A 19,096-nucleotide genomic window follows, 5' to 3' on the forward strand; every position below is an offset into this window, starting at 1 on the left:
TAAAAGACACTTGCTCCTTGGAAGAAAAGCTATGACCAAACTAGGCAGCATATTAAAAAGCAGAGACATTACTTTGCCAACAAAGATCTGTCTAGTCAACGCTGTGGTTATTCCAGTAGTCATATATGGATGTGAGAGTTGGACTATAAAGAAAGGTGAGTGCCGAACAATTGATGCTTTTGAACTCTAGCGTTGGAGAAGACTCTTGAGAGTCCTGTGGACTGCAAGGAGATCCAACCAGTCAATCCTAAAGGAAATCAGTCCTGAATATTCATTGGAAGGACTGATGCTGAAGCTGAAACTCCAATATTTGGCCACCTGATGTGAAGAACTGACTCCTTGAAAAAGACCCTGATGCTGGGAAAGATTGAAGTCAGGAGGAGAAGGGGATGACAGAGGATGAGATGGTTGGATGGCATCACTGACTTGATGGACCTGAGTTTGAGCAAGCTCCGGGAGTTGGTGATGGACAGGGAAGCTTGTGTGCTGCAGTCCATGGGGTCACAGAGAGTGGACATGACTGAGAAACTGAACTGAACTGAGGAAGAAAATGCCGTTCTTGAAAAGGAACCCCCATTAACAGAGCCCTGGGAACAGGGGCATCCTCAGCACGACTGAGTGACTTCCCTTTCACTTTTCACTTTCATGCATCGGAGAAGGAAATGGCAACCCACTCCAGTGTTCTTGCCTGGAGAATCCCAGGGACGGGGGAGCCTGGTGGGCTTCCGTCTATGGGGTCGCACAGAGTCGGACACGACTGAAGCGACTTAGCAGCAGCAGCAGACACTCAGGTCACCAGGCTCCCTTCAGAGCCTCCCTCTGCCCCTCTGCCCCTTCTCCTTGCCTGGTACCCAGTCCCCCTTCCAACAGTGTAGGCGGTTGTGCAGAGCCTGGATGTGGACAGGGAGGGAGACTGGCAGTTTCAATGGTCCAGAGATGCAGGCTTAACCTTGGTGTCAGAGGTGATGGAGAGGCATCCCAGAATATTTTCTCTGACTATCACTGGCGGATGAAGAGTTCTCCAAGCTCATGCTGACTTTTGTACTTGATTCACCCTGTTTAGTCATTCCTTATATACGTGAATGAATAATGTTACATGTTCTGTCAATGCACATTGTTCTTTTAAGATTGTTTTTTGATGTGGACTGTTTTAACGTATTTATTGAATTTGTTACAATATTGTTTCTGTTGTTTATGTTCTGGTTTTTTGGCCCAGGAGCATGTGGGATCTTAGCTCCTTGATCAGGGATCAAACTCACATCCCCTGCATTGTAAGGTGAAGTCTTTAACCACTGAACCACCGGGAAAGTCCTGTATATAGTTTTAATTTTAAAATATATGTCCAGGTTAGATCTTGTGGTTGGCACAATAATCCCTCCCTCCAAAAATACCCACATCTTTTATCCCCAAAACCTGTGAATATATTACCTTTCCGAACCAAAGAGACTTTACAGAGGTGATTAAGGTTAAGGACATTGAGATGGTGAGAGTGTCTTGGATTATCCAGGTGGGCCCTATCTAAACACATTACTTCTTTAAAAACAGAGAACCTTTCCAGGCTATGATCAGAGAGAGAGAGAGAGAGATGACACCAGGACAAGGGTCTGGGAGAAATGTGACATTACTGGCTTTGAACATGGAGAAAGGGGTCCATACCCAAACCAAGGAATGTGGGCAGCCTGTAGAAGCTGCCTGGCTTCCCTGGTGGCTCTGACAGTAAAGAAACTGTCTGCAATGCAGGAAACCCAAGTTGAATCCCTGGGTCAGGAATATCCTCTGGAGAAGGAAATGGCAACCCACTGCAGTATTCTTGCCTGGGAAATCCCACAGACAGAGGAGCCTGGCAGGCTACGGTCCATGGGGTCCCAAAGAGACAGATGTGACTTTTCTGTCGAACACTTTCACTTTCTAGATGCTGAGAAAGGCAAGGAAAAGAATTTTCCCTAGAGCCTGCAGACAAGAATGCAGCCTGTGGAGTTTAGCCCAGCGAGGACCATGTCAGACTTCTGCACAACTGTAAGATAATTTGCATGGTTTTAAGCCACTAACTTTGTGGGGACTTGTTAGAGGAGCAATAAAACTCATACAAACTTTTTTAGGTTTTGAGATCTCAAAGTCTCATTCAGCATCAAAGCAAGGACTGCCTTCCTTTGATGTTGCCTGTAAAGTCATTGCTCTGATCAGAACCGTATTTTTTTTGGAGTTTTGTTTCAGGACCTAGGGAAAAGGCGCCATTTCTGTCAATAGACTATTTTATTACTTGGAAACCATAAGATCAACTCTATCACACAAAGTGAGCTTCTGATGAATGCTGTTAGACTCGTCAAGGAGTTCTGAATTAAGGCGCTCTTAATTCAGTTTCTGTGCCCCTCATCATTGACTAGGACACACTCTAGAAATAGAAATATGAATATATACCATACAGAAAGCAGAAATGGATTGTCTCTACCAGGAAGCATTGTCTCCTTAAGAATATTGACTGGGACTTCCCTGGTGGTCCAATGGTTAAGAATCCTCTAGTCAATGCAGGGGACATGGGTTCCATCCCTGGTCTGAGAAGATTCCACATGCCTCGGGGCAGCTAAGCCTGTGAGCCACATATACTGAGCCTGTGCATTCTAGAGCCCCTGATCCACAAGAGAAGCCACCACAATGAGAAGCTGGTGCCCTGCAACTAGAGAAAGCCCATGGCCAGCAACAAAGCCCCAGTGCTGCCAAAAGTAAATAAATATTTTAAAAAAGAAATACTCACTGAATCATGAAGTTGTCCAAACCTCTTTAATACAATCATTCTATTGGAATCTTTTACTTGAAGCTAATTCCCAAGAAGCTAAATAAAATGTACATGAAATTTTTTACAAAAAAATTAGAACAGTAAAAATGACAGAGTCAAACAAAATTATCCCATGCCATTAGGCAAACCATTAAAAATTACAATTACTCTTGCTATGACAAATAGGGAGATAGTCTTATCGTGTGAAATGAAAGAAGCATATGATAGAATGGTGTTCATTCAATGATCCTTTATTGACCACATGCTATATGCCAGGGATTGTACCAAGAACCAAGTCATTAAGGGGAACCAAAGTAGCTACGGGCTTCCCAGGTAGCACACTGGTAAAGAATTGGCCTGCTGATGCAGGAGACGAAAGGAAAGTGGGTTTGATCCCAGGTCAGGAAGAGCCTCTGGAGGAGGAAATGGCTGCCCACTCCAGTATTCTTGCTTGGAGAGAATTCCACAGACAGAAGAATCTGGCGGGCTACAGCCCTTGGGGTCGCAAAGAGTAGGATGCGACTAAGCATGCACGCACATGGCACAAAGTAGATAATACTGCTGTTATGTACTGAGGTGTGCCATGATGACAAAAATGTAAAATGGTCTGTACGTATGGAAGGAGATATACCCAAAATAAAGCAAGGGTGAAGTGAAGTGAAGTGAAAGTCATTCAGTTGTGTCTGACTCTGTGACCCCATGACTATACAGTCCATGGAATTCTCCAGGCCAGATTACTGGAATGGGTAGCCTTTCCCTTCTCCAGGGGATCTTCCCAACCCAGGGATCAAACCCAGGTCTCCTGCATTGCAGGGTGATTCTTTACCAGCTGAGCCACAAGGGAAGCCCAAGAATACTGGGGTGGGTAGCCTATCCCTTCTCCAGAGGATCTTCCCAACCCAGGAATCGAACTGGGGTCTCCTGCATTGCAGGCGGATTCTTTACCTACTGAGCTATGAGGGAAGCAAAGCAATGGCAAGGCATGATAAATATTCTCCTTAACCTCCTTAAATTATCTGTTCAGGTATAATCATTATATTAAGGGATAGAGCAGGAAGAAGCATAAACCTCTGGACCAAAGTCCTGATGCAGGGTAGGAATTGCAGCAGGCTCCTGACTGGGGAAGCAGGGTCAGAATATGTTGTTTAGAAAAATAACAAGCAACAGCCTGGCAGGTCATAGGGCCATGGTCTTCCCCAGCAGGAATCCAGCTGTACACACAAGTCCTTTCCAGTGAGGTTGGTTCCAGGGGGCCACCACTGAGCCTGCCTGACCCCTGTGTATCTGGGAGTTTTAATGCACTGGGCTGTATCCTGAGGGTTGGCAACACCTGTCACTCTCTGTCTCCAGGACACTGACAGGTTAACTGGGCAAGCAGATGCTGTATTCATCACTTGTGGTTTTTATGCTGCTGTCCGTGTCAGATAAGCCACCTCCCCTGGATCTGCCTTGGTTTCCCTGTGTGAACAAGGAAAGTTGTGTGTGTGTGCTAAGTCACTTCAGTTGTGTCCAACTCTGTGCGATGCTATGGACTGTAGCCTGCCAGGCTGTAGCCTCTGTCCATGGGATTCTCCACGCAAGAACACTGGAATGGGTTGCTATGCCCTCCTCCTGGGGATCTTGTCAACCTAGGGATTGGACCTGCATCTCTTATGTCTCTTGCATTGGCACAGGGGTTCTTTACCCCAACACCATCCAAGGAAAGTCAGGGCTTGTTAGTTTCTAAAGTGCCTCCTAAAGGCTGCAGCCATGGGAGTGGTGCTGGGCTCTAGTCTCAGTGAGCTGAGTCCTAAGAAGGCACAGTCCCTGACCACTAGCTTCCTATCTGAAGACACTTTTGTGATGGTATTAATATGAAGAAAATTACAACACCCAAACAACTACAGAGCGCATGACAAAACTGAAGGAGAGACTCAGGAGCAATGAATATTGATTGTCCAACATGTATGCGTAGGGTAGGGTGGGGTTGGGAAAGGCATTTATAGAGATCTCATCTCTTTCTCTATTTACTTTAGAAGTTGCTTTAAAAAGAATTACCGGGACTTCCCTGGTGGGTCCAGTGGTTAAGAATGGAGATCAGCTATAAGTTACCTCAGTGTCCCTCTCAGTTCTGTTCAATTCAGTCACTCAGTCATGTCCGACTATTTGCAACCCCATGAACCACAGCATGCCAGGCCTCCCTGTCCATCACCATCTCCCAGATTTCACCCAAACCCATGTCCATTGAGTTGGTGATGCCATCCAACCATCTCATCCTCTGTCGTCCCCTTCTCCTCCTGCCCTCAATCCTTCCCAGCATCAGGGTCTTTGCAAATGAGTCAGCTCTTCGCATCAGGTGGCCAAAGTATTGGAGTTTCAGCTTCAACATCAGTCCTTCCAATGAACACCCAGGACTGATCTCCTTTAGGATGGATTGGTTGGATCTCCTTGCAGTCCAAGGGACTCTCAAAAGTCTTCTCCAACACCACAGTTCAAAAGCATCAATTCTTCAGCGCTCAGCTATCTTTATAGTCCAACTTTCACATCCATACACGACCAATGGAAAAACCATAACCTTGACTAGATGGACCTTTGTTGGCAAAGTAATGTCTCTGCTTTTTAATATGCTGTCTAGGTTGGTTAGAACTTTTCCTCCAAGGAGCAAGTGTCTTTTAATTTCATGGCTGCAGTCACCATCTGCAGTGATTTTGGAGCCCCCCAAAAATAAAGTCAGCCACTGTTTCCACTGTTTCCCCATCTATTTGCCATGAAGTGATGGGACCGGATGCCATGATCTTAGTTTTCTGAATGTTGAGCTTTAAGCCAACTTTTTCACTCTCCTCTTTCACTTTCATCAAGAGGCTTTTTAGTTCCTCTTCACTTTCTGCCATAAGGGTGGTGTCATCTGCATATCTGAGGTTATTGATATTTCTCCCGGCAGTCTTGATTCCAGCTTGTGCTTCCTCCAGACCAGCGTTTCTCATGATCTACTCTGCATATAAACTAAATAAACAAGGTGACAATACACAGCCTTGACGTACTCTTTTTCCTATTTGGAACCAGTCTCTTGTTCCATGTCCAGTTCTAACTGTTGCTTCCCGACCTGCATACAGGTTTCTCAAGAGGCAGTTTACTTCAAAATATCTCTTCCTTTTCACTCACCCTGCCCTCTTTCCCTCCTATTTCAAAAGGAGTTTTCAAAACCACTGTGAGATTCCCCTTCATATCCATCAAGATGGCTATTTTTTTAAAAAATCACAAGTGTTGATGAAGATTTGGAGACAATGAACCTTTGTGCACTGTTGATGGGAATGTAAAATGGTGCCAACCTTACAAAAACCAGTGTGATGGCTCCTCAAATCAATTAAAAATAGAACTACTGTACAATCCAACAATCCAACTTCTGAGTATATACCCAAAAGAACTGAAAGCAGAGTTTCAAAGAGATATTTGTACACTGCTATCCATTGCAGTAGCTAAACTGTGGAAGCAACCCAAGTATCTATCCATCACCAGATGAATGCATAAATAAAATGTGGTATGTGCAAACAATGGAATACTGTTCAGCCTTAAAAAGGAAGGAAATTCTGACACACACTACAATATGGATGAAACTTGAGGACATTATGCTAAGTGAAATAAGCTGGTCACAAAAGATAAAATACTGTATGATTCCACTTACCGGAGGTTTAGTGGCCACATTCATAGAGACAGGAAATACAAGAGTGGTTGCCAGAAGCTGGGGAGAAGGGAAATGAGAATTGTTTAATGGATTGAGTTTCAGTTTTGAGCTTTTTCAGAAGGAAAATTCTGGAGATTGATTACACAACAATAGGAAGATATTTAATACTATTGAACTATACACTTAAAATGGTGAAGTTGAAGGACTTCTCTGGTGGTCCAGTGGCTAAGACTCCATGCTCCCAGTGCAGGGGATCAGGGTTTGATCCCTGGTCAAGGAACTAGATCCCACATGCTGCAACTAAAGTATCCTGTATGCTGCAAATAAGACCTGGTGCAGCCAAATAAAGAAACAAGTATTTTTAAAATATAATGTTTTCCATCACTAAGTCATGTCTGACCCCATAGACTGTAAAAATAGAACAAATAAAATGGTCAAGTTGGTAAATTTTATATTGTGTTTATTTTGCCACAATAAAAAAAAAGTCTTTGCTGCCCCCCCTCACATTAACTTTTCTTTGCGCATCTGTGACCCTATCTTGTGTCACCCTTTCTGTTGGGCTGGATCTTCTCTTCACTCCCCTTCAGAACTGCTGCAAACATCTGTAAGACTGGGGGTAAGACTATGGGCATTGTTTAGACCTGTTCAAGATTGTAAATCCAGATCACATATAAGTGAATAGAATGCGTTCTAACTTGGAAATATATCTTTGCGACGACAAAATGGCAAAGGGTATGAAGCTACAGTTTCTAGAATCCTGAAGGTTGGTAAACTGTCAAGGCCTGGCTCTTTCCTTAAACCACACTCTCCCAGACTTCCCCGGTGGCACAGTGGATGAGAATCTGCCTGCCAATGCAGGAGACACGGGTTCAGTCTCTGGTCTGGGAAGATTCCACTTGCCACTGAGCAACTGAGCTCATGTGCCACAGCTACTGAGTCTGAGTGCCTAGAGGCTGTGCTCCTTATCAAGAGAAGCCTGCACAATCAGGAGACACCTGCGCACCCCCAAGTAGAGAAAGCTGATGTACAGCAAAGAAAACCTAGTGCAATCAAAAATAAATTTAAAAAACCATCACAGTCCCCACTCCAGCACCTGTTTCTGCACAGCAGAGGGGCCCAGGCCGGTCCACATCCTTAACAGCAGCTTCCACAGATCCCAGCCAGCCTGCCCCCTCTGCCAAATTTCTTTGCCGCCAGCAGGCTACTCAAGCCTGCAGTCACCAAAGAGCTACACAATTACATTGTCAGCCATGGGACCTAACATTCAGACAAGCCCTGCATTGACTGATGCAACGTTCTGCTGCCACTGTCTTGAAATGCTTAATAACTGTGGAACAAGAAGCCTTGCATTTTTGTTTTGCACTGAGTCTGTGTATTATGTGAGGGCTTCCCAGGCAGCGCTAGTGGTAAAGAATCCCGCCTGCCAAGGGCATGAAACAGAAGAGGTGTGGGTTCGATTCCTGGGTCGGGAAGAAGATCCCCTGCAGGAGAGCACAGCACCCTACTCCAGTATTTTTGCCTGGAGAATCCCATGGACAGAGGAAACTGGCAGACTACAGTCAATAGGGTTGCGAAGAGTCGAACATGACTGAAGTAACTTAGCACGCGCGCACTGTGTATAATACACAGTAGCCAGTCTGGGGTAGTCACACACTCCTGAAAGAGGCTTGAACCACAGCCTGGGGATAAGAACAGAAAGTGGGCTGGGTGCTGTCCCCCTAGGTCCTCAGTTTCTTCCTGTCTACTCCCCGCCCTGGCCAGAGGTGCTAGCTGCTTTTCTCATCTGTTTCTTCTGCACCCCTTCGTGAAACCTCATCTTTTACCTCGTTTAGTAATTAACCGGAGAAGGCAATGGCACCCCACTCCAGTACTTTGCCTGGAAAATCCCATGGACAGAGGAGCCTGGTGGGCTGCAGTCCATGGGGTCGTGAAGAGTCGGACACGACTGAGTGACTTCACTTTCACTTTTCACTTTCGTGCATTGCAGAAGGAAATGGCAATACACTCCAGTGTTCTTGCCTGGAGAATCCTAGGGACGGGGGAGCCTGGTGGGCTGCCATCTCTGGGGTTGCACAGAGTCGGACATGACTGAAGCGACTTAGCAGCAGCAGCAGCAGTAATTAACCACCTTCTACTAGTCAACAGCTCTTTATGTTACATTTTTCCTGTTTCAATAACCTAAATGCTTTCTGCCTCCTGACTGATATAAGGAGATGAAGAGTAAACTAACAAAATAAGAAAATCTGTAGTATGTCAGATGATGAATGTTCAACAGAGAAAAAAGAAAGCAGAGGATACACGTAGAGGGTGTGAGGCCCAAGGGGGACAGCCTACCACTGCACTGGGTTGGCCAAAAAGTTCATTTTGGTTTTTCTTTAAGATGTGATGGAAAATCCTAATGAATTTTCTTGCCAGCCTAACAAACAGGGGTCAGAAAAGGCATCCCAGGAAAGGATGTTGGGCTGAAAACACACATTTGACTCCTTATGTCCGATTCCAACTGAAATGAAAAGAAAATGTAAAAATAGGGTTCAACCTGCATCACATGAGCGAAAATTCACCATCCAAGTCCAGAAACACTCCCAAATTTCCTGTTAGGCTCACAAGGCAAGTGGAGTCAGCATCTTGCAAAGACAGAGACAGCTCATCTCTGGATCACCCACTGCTTTCTCTCCCTTGTCTGTCCCTTCTCTTCAGGGAACTGGAACGGTGGTAAACAGGGAAGAGACCTCTCTTGCCAAAATCTGTTAATCTTCATCAGTGTTTCTCTTTGCTCAAGAAGAAAGGTCATGTCATTCATTCACTCATTAATCACTTAGAAAACATGTTTTGGGCACCTCCTATGTGCCTCACCCCGTACTAAGTACTCCGGAGGGTATGATGTAGAAGACACGGTCTCTGTCTTCAAAGAAATTACAATCTAACAGGAGAGGATAAGAGGCATAAGATATGTCTATGCAAGTAAGTATTATTCAAAGCTAAGAAGGACAGGGCATTCCATGGTGGTGCAGTGGTTAGGACTCCACACTTCCACTGCAGGGGGCCAGAGTTTGACCCCTGGTCGCAAAGCTAGATCCCACAAGTCATGTGGCAAGCACTCAAAAAATAAATAAATAAAATGAAATTTTAAAAAAACACTCCTTAGGGAGGTGTGGGAAATGAAAGTTAAAAAAAAAAAAAAACTAAGACGGATAAGAAGAGAATTGGATAGCAGAATATGAATTCCAGAGATGCTGGCAGATGAAACTCAGCTTGACTTGAATAAGATGAACTCTTCAATTCAGTTCTAGTAGACGTTACTGAGAAGCTATGCTAAAAAAGCAGACCATGGATTTCAAACAGGGATGGATTTGGAGATAGGGCAGAAGTCTGTCACAGTAGAAGAGGGGTGAAATATACAGGGTTGGCCCAAAATTTCACATGAGTTTTTCTGTAAGATGGTATGGAAAAACTCAAATGAAAATTTAGGCCAACCCAATATCTCTTTCTGTGGAAGGCAAGGTAGCTACAACATTTTCAGTTCTGCTGGGATAGGAGGAATAGGTATGGGCAGATAGCATGTGTTTTTTTAATTGAATTCATGTTTGCTCCAGGCTAGGAATACACAGAGAGAAGGCAATGGCAACCCACTCCAGTACTCTTGCCTGGAAACTCCCATGGGCGGAGAAGCCTGGTAGGCTGCAGTCCTTGGGGTAGCGAAGAGTCAGACATGACTGAGCGACTTCACTTTTTTTCACTTTTCACTTTCATGCATTGGAGAAGGCAATGGCAACCCACTCCAGTGTTCTCGCCTAGAGAATCCCAGGGATGGGGAAGCCTGGTGGGCTGCTGTCTATGGGGTCGCACAGAGTTGGACATGACTGAAGCGACTTAGCAGCAGCAGCAGGAATACACAGAGGGCTTCCCCGATGGCTCAGCAGGTAAGGAATCCACCTGCAGTGCAGGAGACACACAGGAGGCAGGTTCGATCCCTGGTTGAGGAAGATTCCCTAGAGAAGGAAATGGCAACTCACGCCAGTATTCTTGCCTGGAAAATCCCATAGACAGAGGAGCCTGGCAGGTTACAGTCCATGGGGTCGCAAAGAGTCGAACACGACTGAACACAAAGTGCAGGAATACACAGAGGAATAAGATGGCAGCAAAAACCAACAGTGGTTATACCAAATGATGGTGCTGAGCGGTAAAGGAGAGAGACTTTCTTACCAGGGGAGGTTAGCAACCAAACGACCACACACAATTGCAAGGTGCAAATTGAAGGATGAATAGGAAGGTTTTTTCCAGGCAGTCAAGAAAGAGGGAAGTAGTCCAACCATTGAAATGTGTGTAAAGACACAGAGACATGAAAATAAGAAATAATCTAGGAGAAGGCAAGTAGATAAGCATGTTAGAACACAGGGAATATATGAAGCAGTGTGAGGACAAGAGGTTTAAAAAGCTGGAAGGGATTTAATCATGGCCTTGGGGTGTCATGCTAAGGAGATGGGTATGATGTCAATCTGTCGATAAAAATCCGATCAGCCTACTGATTCCCAGAGTTGATCTGCTAGGAATTTCAACTCTGACCTAGAGGGGAAGAGGAACTAACAAAGGCTGCTGAGAAGGAGAATAATATGGTAGCTGGCGTGAAGGAATTCAATAAATAACCTGCTGCTTCCTGCCTAAGTCTGAATGGTTTGAGAAATGAAACAAAATCTACACAAAAATCAAAATACCATCTTTTTTGCAGATGAATCTGATATTGAAGAATGTAGCTTTGGGACTTCTGGTTGTCCAGTGGCTAAGACTCTGCCCTCCCAATACAGGGGACCTGGGTTAGAACCCTGGGCGGGGAACTGGATCCCACATGCCACAACTAGGAGTTTGCACGCCACAAGGAAAGATCCCACATGCCGCAATGAAGATGGAAGATTCTGCATGCTGCAGCTAAGACCTGGCACAGCCACATAAATAAATAAATTAAAAAAAAAAGAATGTAGCTTATATCTAATCAGGACAGCTTGATTCATGTGCCAGTCACAATGGCCAGGGGATGAAATTACTCTGCTTAACAAGGCCACGGTCCTGACCCAACTGGACAGAATGAGAGATAGGCTGGCATGTTCAGTCGTGTCTGATCCTTTGTGATCCTAGGGACTCTAGCCCACAAGATTCTTCTGTCCACGAGATTTTGAGGCAAGAATACTAGAATGTGTTGCCATGCCCTCCTCCAGGGGATCTTCCCAACCTAGGGATCGAACCCATATTTCTTATATCTCCTGCCTTGGCAGGCGGGTTCTTTACCACTAGCACCACCTGGAAAGCCCTGAGAGATAGGCATTCTCCTTCGGAAATTCGAGGTACTGTTACCAAAAAAGAGAAGGATGGATTGTAGGCAGCAAAAGCAATCACATTTGCTCTATACTTTGTGTGTTTGTTTAAAGGTCCATATGCTGTGATGAGAAAAGGTTGAAAGAAACCCTGAATTTTTATGCCACTTTGACCAGATCCCTTTCTCTTTCTGAATCTCAAGTGCTTTCTCTCCATAACAAAGCACTATAAAAGAAGACTTCTCCTGGCCCATTCCCTGCCTGAGGAATGCTGGGCTCATAAATGAGGTCATGTCTATAAAGCTCTATGATCTTCTTGAAGACAAATGCTGTATAAATATATAGGGTTATTAGACAAGTTGCTCAAAAACAAGTCTGTGCATGAGTGCATGGAAGGCAAATAAGACCAGGGGAGGGCAATAGTGAAACAGAGAAGGACACTACAGTACTTGCCCCAGTGTCCTCTGCCTGCCTTTTGTCTGTGGAAAACTTTACTCAAAGAGTAAGTTTAATCAGAGAAAGGATAAAATGCAGAAACAAAGGAAAGCAGTCAAAGGAGACCAAATAGTAATAGTATACTCATTAAGCATAAGCAAGGACCTTTAGTTCCTTTTCAAGGGCCATAGATAATATTCTGAGTCATATCCTATGACCTGTCTTATAGATACTGAAATCCTACCAGGTGGAAGAAGTTAACTTCATAATGACCAGACTGTAGCCATGATGTAAGCTGCCATAATTCCAAGAACTGGCCTCAAGGAAATGGAAACAAAGCAACCCTGGAACTGAAGATTCAGTTCAGTTCAGTTCAGCTGCTCAGTCGTGTTCGACTCTTTGTGACCCCATGAACCGCAGCACGCCAGGCCTCCCTGTCCATCGCCAACTCGGAGTCCACCCAAACCCATGTCCATTGAGTCGATGATGCCATTCAACCATCTCATCTTCTGTCGTCCCCTTCTCCTCCTGCCCTCAATCTTTCCCAGCATCAGGGTCTTTTCCAGTGAGTCAGCTGAAGATTAGCTGTACCTAAAACAATCAAGATGACGCTTGTCAGACCACCACATGACCAATTTCAAGATGACTGTCAGAGCTGACTGTGCTGTTTCTGCATGTAGCCCCCTCTCTCTGTCTATAAAATTTCTTATCCCCTGTTTGTTGGTGTGTGTGTGTCAGGGAGGGGTGTCTGGCCTTTGGACAGATGTCTGACCTCCCCCGCAGTTGCCAGCATCTGAAATAAAGCAAACTTTTCCTTCCACCAACCTGGCATGTTCACTGGCTTTTGAGCACTGAGCAGCCAGACTCCAGCTTTTGGTAACAATAGAACTCATTGTTTTCAAGGGCCATTTGATTCTTTTGTTTCTATGATATCCAGTGCCTCACAGTTAACTTCCTCCTCACAGCCACAGACTACCAAGAGGGCCAGTTTGCCAATTTAGGCTCCCTGGCACTTGTATTAGTCGCTTCAGTTATATCCAACTTCTTGTGACTGTATGGCCTGTAGGCTGCCAGGCTGCTCTGTCCATGGGGTTCTCCAGGCAAGAATACTGGAGTGGGTTTCCATGCCCTCCTCCAGGGGATCTCTCCCACCCAGGGGCCGAAGCTGTGTCTCCTGCATTGCAGGCAGATTCTTTACTGCTGAGCCACTGGGGAAACCCAGGCTCCCTGGAATGATGAGTTAAAACATTTGGAGAGCAAAGCCAATAAAATGCCAAGCTATGGCCATGTTGTAGTTTTTTTCCAGAAAGATAACTAAAAGGAAATCCTATTTGGGTTCTAAATACTGATGGTTTTTGATCTCCAGCCTGCAATGGCTTAGAGCAGGATTTGGGTTCCCAGCCAGAGATTGTGGCTGGGTCGCAGCGGTGAAAGCACTAGATCCTAGCCACTAGACCAGTGGTCAGTGACAAGAGCTGGAACCTTTGGTTTTACAGAAAAGGATTTCCACAAAGACAGAAAGTAGTGAAGCAAGTACACACTGGCGGACTCAGAGGGGGAGTCCCTGAGTCGAAGCTTTGTGGTGGTTTGAATTACTTTTATGGGGTGTTTCCTCTAGGTTTCCTTTGGCCAGTCATCATGATTGTCTGGTTCACAGTCCAAATTTGGTATATCTCAGGGTCCTCCTATGTGTGCTCATCCATCTCTTAGCCAAGTTGAATTTTACTGAAAAGGCATCTGAGCAGAACATTCCTTGACATGACTCCCCTTTGGCCTCCAAGGAGCCTTTCTGCACATGTGTGGTTGGGGAGGTCTCCTGACTTCTGGAACAAGAAATATGTTGTCTGAGCAGGGCCCAGTCACGTTCCTTAATTGCCCTGCTATTCTTGGAGTTTCAGTCAACAGAGAATGAATCTCCAATTGCTTTACCCTGGGGGGCCAATCTGCCTCCTGCCTCTGCTTTCACTGGCCCTAATCCATTCAGCAAGATTCCTACAAGCACAGTTTAAAAAAAAAAAAAAACCTCTGGAGTGCAATTTGTTTTAATTTAATTTAATTTTTTTTTTTGGCCAGCATGTGGAATCTTAGTTCCTAGATCAGGAATTGAACTCTGCTCCCTGCATTAGGGACCCAGAGTCTTAACCACAGGGCTGCCAGGGAAGTCCCTGGAGTTCAATTTAAAAAGGAAAAAGTTCTTCTATCTTACCTTAGATGTCATAAGAAATCTAAAGGTGGAGGGAAAAGGGGAAAAAAAATCTCATTTGGTTAAGCTATCTTACTTTTTAAAAATATCACTGGGTTTGAATTGCCAATATCTTGTTAGAAACAAGGATATTGATGTGCATGTAATCAACACCTCTTCCTTTAGGTGGAGGAGGGAGAAAAGGGAAAGAGGAGGGGAAGACTTTGTTTCTGGTCTTCTCTTCTGCCTCTTAGAAACCATGGCTCTCAGATCTTAGAGGTCAACCTAGCCGTCTCTCCACTCACTTTGTTTAGCTACATATGGATGGTGAAGACCAAGGAAGTAAACTAAATTTTTCTAAGTTTGTGTGTTCATTTAGTAGGATAGCAGGGACTGGGATCCAGGTTTCTATGTCCCAGTTTAGTACTCTTCATATTCAATCATCCTGTCTCCTTTCCAGTTTTAGGAACTTGAATATGACACATTGCCTCTGAGATCTTAGCTGTCTGATCTATAGAATGTACATGAAACCTAAACTGACCAAAGATGGTTAAGGAATATGATTTCTTGTGGTCCCTTCTAGTTTTTAATCAACCAGTCAACAAATATTTTTAAAGACCTAATGGCAAGTAATGAAGTATCTAGCCAGAAGTAATGTAAACAAAAAAGACTTTATTGTCCTCTCATAACAAGGAGTCAGAGATACATCCAGTGGCTGGTATTAGTTTAGTGATTTAGTGATGCTGTGATGGACCTAGGCAAACCTCTCTTTCTAGTTCCTCATGTGTAGTTTTGACTTCTTAGCTGCACAAATGTTGCCTCATGGTTGCAAGATGGCTTCTGTAATCCGGACATCACATCTCTTTTCATACTTTCACTTCATACTTTCAAAATACAAACATGTGATGACGAACTTAGATTTTGTGACCATGTTATCTGTGGTTCTTTTGTAGATAGGGTATCAAATTGAGGGATATGAAGGGAAGATCATTCCCTTCATAGTTGATTAAAGCTTTTTTGTTTAAAATATGAATAAGTGTGAAACTCTGTCAAAGGTTTTATTCTACATTGATTGAGATCATGTGACTCATATGAATTGTCTCTTCTATTGTGTTTATGTAGTCAATACACAGATCATTTAAAAATATTAAACCAGCCTTGCATTTCTGGGGGAAAAAATCTCATTTGGTTAAGCTATCTTACTTCTTAAAAATATTGCTGGGTTTGAATTGCCAATATTTTGTTAGAAAAAAGGATGTTGATGTGCATGTAACTTTTGTTCTTTTTTAATCTCTTGGAGTGTGGGTTATTCTGACCTTATATTGTGAATTAAGAAGTATTCCCTCTTTTATATTTTTTTAAAAAGTTTATATAAGACTGGTATGATTTCTTTCTAAAACAGTTGATAAAATTTACTAGTGAAACCATCTAGGAACCATAAAAGATATAGGGCTATTCATATGATTTTTTTCTCATGTCAATTTTGATAAATTGTGTTTTTCTAAGTTTTCCCATTCCATCTAAAGTATTGAAATTTTCAGTATGAAGTTGTTTGTAATGTTTTCTTATTATTAAAAAAAATTTTTGTAGGATCTGTAAGGATGTTCTTCTAGTCTCCATTTTGATTATTTGTGTTTTCTTTCTTTTTTTCCTGATCAGTCTCACTAGGAGTTTATCAATATTTCTAAAGAACCAAATTGTGGCTTTGCTAATTTTAACCTATTTTAAAAAACTTCTTCCTTTCTTCTACTTGCGTTGGTTTTAATTTTCTTTTCTTATCCTAAATTCTTAAGATGAAACTTAGATAATTGATTTCAAACTTTTTCCCTTTACTAAAATAAGCATTTAAAGCTACAAATATCTCATGAGTACTGCTTTAGCTACATTGCATGAATTTTGATATATTGTATTTCATTTCCACTCTATTTGAAGTTTTTTTTTTTTTTAAGTCATTCATTTTTTTTTCCCTTAAATCTTTTTTTGGCTGTGCCTCACAGCATGTGAGATCTTAGTTCCCCTACCAAGGGTGGAACTCAAGCCCTCTGCATTGCAACGTGGATTCTTAACCACTGGACCACCGGGAAAGTCTCTGAAACGTTTTCTAATGCCCTGAGAACTGTGGCAGGCATAAAGTACTCAGTAAGAGTTGCCTCCTATTAACTTAGTTTTTTGTTTCTCCTATTAATAAGCAAGAATAAGTCCATGGCTCACCTGACAGTTGTGTTTCTCCCTCCTTCAAAACTTCTTTGCTGTATCCATTGCCTGAAGCTACTACTTCACAGAGGCCCAGACTTCATCCCTCTTATCATTAATTCCTACTCATCTTGAGGCTGTGAACTCAAACATCATTTCCTCAAAGAAACCATCCCAGATGACCAAAACAGGGCTGGTTCTCTCATATACTGGGTTGAATAGTGTCCCCCAAAAGTTCATGTCAACCCAGAACTTATGAACATGACCTTATTTGGAAACTGGATCTTTGCAGATATAATCATGTTGAGAAGAGAGTATAGGGACTTCCCTGGTGGTCCAGCGGTCCAGACTTTGCCTTCCAATGAAGGGAGTGCGGGTTCCATTTCTGGTCAGGGAGCTAAGATCCCACATTGCTTTGTGGCCAAAAAGCCAAAAGGTAGAAGCAATGTGGTAACAAACCCAATAAAGACTTAAGAAGAAAACAAACGAAGAGACTATATTGGATTGGTTGGGGCAGGGGAGGGGAGAGAGGGGCTAAACCCAATATGATTGCTGTCCTTTTAAGAAGAGAGGAATTTGGAGAGACACACAGGGAACTTCATGTGACAACAAAGACAGAGATTGGAGTGATGCTTCTACAAACCAAGAAATGCTGAAGACTGTCAGCAACAACCAGAAGCTAAGAAAGCGCAAGGACGGATCATCTCCTATTCTCTTCACAGACAGCATGGCCCTGCCAACACCTTGACTTCAGACTGTGAGCCTCCAAAACTGTGCAAGAATACACTTCTATCATTTTAAGCCACCCAAGTTGAGGTAACTTGTTATGATAGTTCTAGGAAACTAGTGTACCATGTTCTATGTTTTCATCCTTTATACTTTCCCTTCCTAGCTCTTATCAGATTATTGTTGTTTATGAATTATCAAGAAATATTTTTAAAATTTTTATTTTATTTTATTTACTTATTTGGCTGTGTTGGGTTTTAGTTGCAGCCTGTAGAATCTTTGCTGGAGCACATGGGCTGCTCTCTAATTGTGGCATGAGGTCTTAGTTGTCCCCCAGCACATGGGATCTCAGTTTCCTGACCAAGGATCAAACCTGAATCCACTGCATTGGAAGTCCAACCACTGAACCACCAGGGAAGCCCCATCAGTAAGTACTGACGATGTGATGAAACTATTCTGGCTTTTAGTAGAGGCCTTCTTCAGAGTCTACTGTAATAAGAACCAGTATCTCAAATTGTAAGGACTTTGAAAGGTACATAATTTCGAGGGGGCCTGGCCCTAAAATCACAGCATGTTCATGACCAGCTACCTCAGCTTCTCAAAACAAATCTTGGGTAGAAGTCACAGAGGTTTCTAATGTGTAATCTGTCCAAACTAGTCATTTTTTAAAATAACAACTGACTGCCATAAAAGGGCACTGAAGTAGGAGTCAGAACAACTGGTTTTGTTTCCCCCCCTGCCTCAGGGCATTTGGGCAGGACATTTAATCTCTTGGGGTTCCAGGTTCCTTAACAGAAAAAGGAGGAGGTTTCGTCTAGACTGTAACTATGGCCCCTTTGTTGGAACTTTCTGTGGCTTTATGATTCTAGTATGGAGTAACAACTGAAAGATAGTATTACTTCTAAAGCACAAGCCTCCTTGGTCACTGCCAGCCTTCTTCCATGAACAGTATCTGAATCCAGGGATGAAATGTTACCACAAGATTTAACCTAAGCAGGTGCTGGACCAAGGATTCTGCTTAAAATATATAGCTATTAGTTTTGTCTAAGCTTCTTTTACTTGACACAATTAATGAGTAGACGTTTCTAGGACTCTCATTTTAAAAAAATATATTAAAGTGGCTGAAACTCCAATACTTTGGCCACCTGATGCAAAGAGCTGACTCATTAGAAAAGGCCCTGATGCTGGGAAAGATTGAAGGCAGAAGGGGCTGACAGAGGATGAGGTGATTGGATGCCATCACCGACTCAATGGGCTTGAGTTTGAGCAAGTTTCAAGAAGAGCCGGACACGACTGAGCGACTTTAGTTTCACTTTTCACTTTCATGCATTGGTGAAGGAAATGGCAACCTACTCCAGTGTTCTTGCCTGGAGAATCCCAGGGACGGGGGAGCCTGGTGGGCTGCCGTCTATGGGGTGGCACAGAGTCGGACACGACTGAAGGGACTTAGCAGCAGCAGCAGCCGCAGGAGATGGTGAAGAATAGGGAAGCCTGGAGTGCTGCAATCCATGGGGTCACAAAAAGTCGGATGCGACTGAGCGACTGAACAATAACAATAATAACAAAGTGGCTAGGCTGCCTGGTGGCTTCCTGTCTGGGCAGCAGGGAAACCACTTTTTTTTTTTTTTGTAAGAGGACAAAAGGATAAAAAGCCGCGATTCTCAAGGTTGTCTCCAGCTCTGTGACTTCAAGGCACTGGGTTTTTTGGGGGAAGGAGTGGGGGTTGGGGCTCAAGCTAGAAAGCTAAATAGTGTGTCCTTGACCTGAGTACCAGGTCTTGGGGTCAATGTCAGGAATTAGTGTTGTTCATTTACTTCACT

At 43.6% G+C, this 19,096-nt stretch overlaps 1 protein-coding gene across 1 annotated transcript in view; it reads left to right on the forward strand.

The window, feature by feature from the left end:
• ENTPD4 (ectonucleoside triphosphate diphosphohydrolase 4) overlaps positions 1–19,096 on the forward strand; it is a 120,398-nt gene that overhangs the window by 65,710 nt on the left and 35,592 nt on the right. The gene's annotated exons all lie outside the window — the stretch shown is intronic.

Source organism: Bos mutus, chromosome 8 (assembly GCF_027580195.1).
Source record: "Bos mutus isolate GX-2022 chromosome 8, NWIPB_WYAK_1.1, whole genome shotgun sequence".
Taxonomy (NCBI): Eukaryota; Metazoa; Chordata; class Mammalia; order Artiodactyla; family Bovidae; genus Bos; species Bos mutus.